Genomic DNA, 6,262 nt, shown 5'->3' with positions numbered 1-6,262 from the left:
ACAGATGCCACAGCCACAGAGTGCAAATAAAGAGAGTCTCTACCACAATGGCTACCACAGAATTATATGACCTGGGACCCCATCTCCAATTCTACCCCTCCTCCCCAGTATTAAATTAAATAGGTCCTTGACATGCTTTTCCAATTCTGCTATGCTAGAAGTGCCTTTAAAGCACAAGGGAGACTGTAGATTGTAAAGCACTTGGGAATCCCTTAGGAAGAAAGCCACTATATTCATAATAAATAATGTATTACTGATTAACATTGACAACATTATATTTTTTGTGATGCAAACTGATAAAAGCTTGGAAATTCAGAACAAAGTTCCACATTCCTTCTTTATTGTTTCATTGCCTAGATGGTATTGGTTAGCTTCACTACCTTAATATATTATTTACATCTCAAATGCACTCCTCCCAGCATCATGCTAATGAAACCTTTATGCCATGCCATTGCATATTCTTCCTGTCTCAGTTTTTCCTCTATATTAATATTACTTGTCAGAAAATAATCAAAGAAAGGTGTGTTTAAAGTATAATTGCCCTCCCCTCAGCCATTCCTCACATTGTGTTTGGTGTATTTCAGCCCGATGATAGATTTTTCCAATGGTTTCTTTGAAGAAAAATAAGATTACAAATAGTTACATCAATTTGCTGTGATGTCTGCTAAATACATTTCAGGCAATGTTGCTATAACAGAGCATTATATATAGTTTAATCACACAATTAAGCCATCCGTTAATTATCTGTTAGCATAATCTCTCTTTGTTCAGATATGTTCAATAACAACTATTCTGTATTGCTGAGAATAACATTTATTATTAACATTTTCCTTTATAGGAGAACACCAAAAATAATTGGTGATACACTAAAGGCCTAAAACTGTAGGTCTTACGAAGACAAAATTCCTGTTGCAATTAATGGGCGTTACTGCTCTGACCATTTTAAAACCTATGTCCTGCCCTTTGATTTCCTCCTCACCTCAAGCTTTGTATTGCTGGCAGGTGTTGCAGGGCAGGGCCAGCTTCACCCTGTCACTGTTAACCCCTGCCAGCCCTGGTCCAGTTTGTCTAGCCCATCACAGAATACATTCCTTTCTAAGCCGACTAGAGCAGCTCACCACCGGGAGTGCCAACCTCAGGCCACACTGTGGAGAAGCAGGACACAAACCCCAAACTGGTTGTGTGTTCTGTACTTAGATTTTACCAGCCAAGTAGCAAGTGTGAACTCCTCAAGCACTACAACAGCCTTAACATGTAGCCACAGACAGCCCCTTGGGGTACGCCAGTCTATCTTGCCAACTAGGCAAGCTTGCCTTTGTGACGGATGGTCCCTTACACCAAAAATCACAACGATATTCAGTTTACTCCCAGTCCCAAAGAGCCAGTCACTTACTCTGGGTCAATTTCACTTCAAACCAAACACAGTGCTTGTAGCCAATTCTGTAATAAACTAACTAAAGGTTTATTAACTAGGGAAAAGAGATGAGTTATTTACAAGGTTAAAGCAGGTAACCATGCACACACAAATGAGTTACAGTCTTAGGTTCCAAAAGGTAATAGTAGCGGCTATATATGCAAATTCTATATGTCCTTTAGGGCTAACCCAACCTAAACAACTTATGCTTAGAAATACTATCCTCTCCGAATTCAGCATAGTGAGACCCCGTTCCTTCTTGTTAGGCATTTTTATTCCCCTCCCCCAAAGTTCAAGCTGATGGGATGAATTCACATGCAGGTCCCTGCTTCATGGATGTGAGGTTGTGGGAGGGAGAGGGCGATGAACAAATTATTTGTCCTTTGATGTTTCACAGTGGCTCATTTGGTTTCAGTGGACCTTCTTGTGTGCAGGACCAGCTTGTGACATTAATTAATTCTTTCCTGTTTGGTGAGTTACACAATTACGGAGGCTTACAATGCAAATACTCAATATAATTTTATGCCATAGGCTACAGATAGTATAAGTTATATTACTAGTAGCCTACAAGCATTTCATCAAATCTAAACCCATTCTTATAAACTTAACATTGATTTCAACAATGCTAACACACAGGTGGGCCAGACTGGTTTCCAGCTATGCATTTGTCAATGTTCAATGAGGCCTAGGGACCTTGGCATGAGCTAGCATCTGGTCTGTCAGCACCACATTCCCTATTTTATGTACTGATATATTATTATAGGCATATCTGACAGTGAATCACTTGAGGTCCCCTGATATGATCCATTATAAGCCCAAGTTTTCAGTTGCTTATAATTTTGCTAAACTTAAACCACTAAAGTGCATGTTTTCCATGCTTGCTATCTGCCTCAGGCTGAATTTGGTTGTTAGTGTTTGGTTTTTTTTGGTTTTTTTTTTTGTAGTTTGTTTGTTTGGTTTGGTTTAAGCTTCAGCAGAAACAGTTCTGCCATTTTCAAGAATAGAGTTAGTTAAAAAACTTGTCTTACCATTTCTTTGAAGAGCTCTGGCATCTCCAGGTTTTGGAGCACAAACTTAAAATGGTCCTGCCAGAGAGCTGCCCTTTTTTCCATTCCTGTGGAATGCCATCCTTTTTTAACTGAATTATAAGCTTTTGAAAAATCACCATTTGTACATGCTCAGTAAAGCTTGTTAGATGCCGGCTGTGAAAATCTCTGAATATGCCATCTGAGCATGCTCCAACTCTACAGAGCTCCCTGGGTGCCAACTGCACTGAGCATGCTCTCAGGCCCAGTAGAGCTCCCTACATGGAGAGTGCAGCATGCTAGAGCTGCTAAGGGATAACTACAACAGCCCCAGTAGTAAAGTACTCTTTAGCCTAGGGGAAAATATGCTGGCCTAAGAGCACGAAAGCAGTTATGAGTTCTAACCATAGCTCTTACTAATGTGTATTAATAATTCTGTATACTTTATAGTCCTTTCTAACTGACCAAAGCATCATACACGTTATTTAAGAGGGAGGGTAGTGTAAGTCCCCCTGTCTTACACAAAGAGGCTGAACAAGATCAGATAATAGAAATGACATCTCCAATATGGCAGACTCAGCCTTTTGGAAATTTGGAGTAGGGTGACCATATTTCCCTATGCTGAATACGGGACACCTGGTAAAATTACTTGTATTCAAGCAAGTTCAATGGCAATTGATCAGAACTATACAGTACAAACATTCAAATTAACATCAAGTTGACTGAACCCCCATTAGAAAGATATAGAGAGTGGGATTCTTTTTATTTACCTTCTTATCTTTAAGGCTTTAGGCTTCACAGAGGGAGAGGTGACACACACATCCCTCCCCCCCAAACACATGGGGAGAGGTGACACACACACCCGTACCCCACTCTCACACAAGGGGAGTGACTGACAGACCCACCCTCCCCCACATCTAGTGCTCTCTGCCCTCCATTCCTGACTGGGCCCCTGGGACAGATTAGCTTATCCCGGTACCTGTGCCTTGGGAACACGTGGCACATGTGTGGGCGGGGGGGGGGGCATGTGAGGTCACATTCCCTCTCCCACCCCCTTGGCTGGAAGCAGCTTGTCTGTTTCTGCCTGCACAGTATCAAAAGGCAGCTAGCACCTCCAGGCCCCTGCTGTCCACCAACATAACCCAGCTGCCTCCTGTCCCCTGGCTACAGCGCAAGCAGGAAGGGGTTGAGCCCTAAGGATGCATTGTGCATCAGGGCCCAGGGAACCTGACCGCAGGGGCTTCAGCAGCTGTGGAGCCCAGCCAGACAGGTGGCTTAACAGGGGAAGGTGCCTAGGAGATGGAGCAGCTCCATGCTCCCTAGGGGCAGGACCCAGGGTGGTGTAGAGAGAAGCAGGCGAAGAGGGTGCTAAACTCCTGCCCCGGGGTTTGCTGTGGAGCCTGCAGGTTCAAGGCAGGAACAGGCTGGAAGTCGCTTCTACCTCCCACTCCAGAGCTTAGCTGAGGGGTGGAGAGGCTTCCCTGTAGCGCTGCGCGGGGCTTTGGCACATGCAGGGCATGGCTCCTCCTGGCCAGACCCAGGGGGTCTTGGGCTTTCCTGGGGAACCAGCCCAGCCAGAGGCAGTGTGGGAAGGAAGGAGCCTTCCGGCCAGGCTGCTGGTGAGCTGAGCGCTCCGACCAGGGGCTGGTTCTCTGCACAGCACTGGGAGAAGAAGGTGCCCCACCAGGGCCAGGGAGGATATGGAGGAGCAGTGGAGTCGGGGTGGACAAAGCAGGAAGAGGACAGCGACAGGAGGAGCATATAAAGGACTGATGGGTAGGCAGCAGAGGCAACACGTAACTGGCCGCCACCTGAGGCCCCGCCCATACTCACTGGCTACTGCAGTTTGCAGTGCTCAGCCAGCACCAGCCAGAAATAGGGCAGGGCTCTGCTGGCCAAGAGCCAGCATGCAGTGGGAGCTGTGCTGACGGACCAGCAGCAGGAGCAGCCTGGCCCTGCAGCTTCGCCTCACCATGAGCCTTGCACACCCACACCCATCATCGGCCACCGAACCCCTGCTTTCACTCACCACTGGTGGGCGGGTGGCTGGCGAGCAGGGATCTGGACAGCAGCAGGACCTGCCAATGCTGATGGGGAGCAGGCAGAAAATACAGGACAATTTGCCCATTTCTAAAAAAAAGTCAGGACACCTGCAGGAGGGCGTAAATAGGGGACTGTTCCGTTAAAAACAGGACGTCTGGTCACCCTAATTTGGAAACACTTGCCCTAGTGGCAGAGAGAGGAGACAAGAGCACAATCTCCTTCCCTTGTTGCCTAGATGTTTTCCATCCACCATATTTTGGCATGTTCTTTGCTGCCCATAACAATGCACCGTTAGCCATAAATGATTCATCCAATAATGTCTTTAGAGAGGAATCCTGTTAATGCCATCAAGCAACTAGTGACATCCTTAGGTCTCTGGCATGCTCAAAGGCCCATTGTTATGAATTGCTACTCACAGTCTTGAACATGCTGTCAGCTTTATGCCTGCCACACCTGACCCAAATGTCAGTGCCAGTCACAGTTCTATTGTCTCTTAACTTTGATTCTCTCTGCATATTTGCCTAACATTTTGAGCTTCCCTTAGTTGGAAGCAGTGTGGGGCTGACAGAATTTTGCAAATTAGCAAGTAAGAAAGCAAACAATCAAAAAGCAAGGATTCTGCATTACAATTTGTAATTTAATTGGCAAATTGTCATTTGGTTTCAATTATTCATACTGATACTTCATAGTACACTTGTAAATGTTATGTACTATATTTTATTAACTACCAAACTCTAGCTGTGTACCAAACTCTTCAACATGTGAGCCTCAGAATGGTGCAATGCTGTTAAACCCTGGTTGAGAAGGAGGAGGATGTCTGTTGGTTTTGGGTGTAAATTATGGGATGTGCTGATTAACAAATCTCTACTGTACTGGAAAGACTTATTTAAAAAAAAATTATTGATAATTCTGTGCACAGTGTCATGCTCCGGTATTTCTAGAAGCCAGTATTAACCTTCTCCCCAAAAACTCTCGTGATCAGAGCTGAGAAAGTGCTTGTTACTCTTCATTCTTAACAAAACATTCTACATGTATAACAATGGCAGACTCTTACAGCCCCACCTTTTTACACCATTCCAAGGTACAATAAATTATAAACAGTACAAATAAAGTTTACTAAAAACATCTCCATATATTCACAGGGGCAAATACAGCTCTGTATAACAAAAAGTGCTTTTTTCCCACGTATCCACAGATTACATCCAAGTATCCAAAGTTTTAATTAAACTTCAGAATAGTAAATGGGAAAAACAGGGGAAAAGCCTCTCTTGCTCCGTGCATGTCATCTATTTTTAATTTATTATTTATTATTCTTATATTGTATAGCAGTTGAATAATATAAAGTTAGTATGAAACCTATTTTAAACATGAGCTTTAACACCTTTAAAGCCCAATCATTCTACAGGGACCTGATACGGGACAGCGCTTAACCACGTGCCTAACTTTAAGCACTCACCTAAAGTTAGGCATGTGCTTAAGTGCTTGCTTAAATCAAGCCTAGGTGAATCCCATTCTGTATGTATTCTATAACAGGCTATTGATTAATGATAATATTGAAGCCAAAGTTTCCCAAATAATTTCGTACTACGCATTTCATTTATTAATTTTTAAAAGATAACCAACCAGCAGCATAGTTATGAAAAGAAACAGTGAGGAACAGAAAAAAAGCCTACAAAAGCCATCTCAATATCTGGATCAGATGGAGAATAAGACTTAAAAGTGTCTAGGGCACTCTAGGTGATGTAAAAAATAATCATTAGTATAACAGCAGTGCTTCATT

Source organism: Eretmochelys imbricata, chromosome 6, assembly GCF_965152235.1.
Source record: "Eretmochelys imbricata isolate rEreImb1 chromosome 6, rEreImb1.hap1, whole genome shotgun sequence".
NCBI lineage: Eukaryota > Metazoa > Chordata > Testudines > Cheloniidae > Eretmochelys > Eretmochelys imbricata.
The sequence above is the reverse complement of the archived record's forward strand: the minus strand, read 5'-3'. Positions refer to the sequence as shown.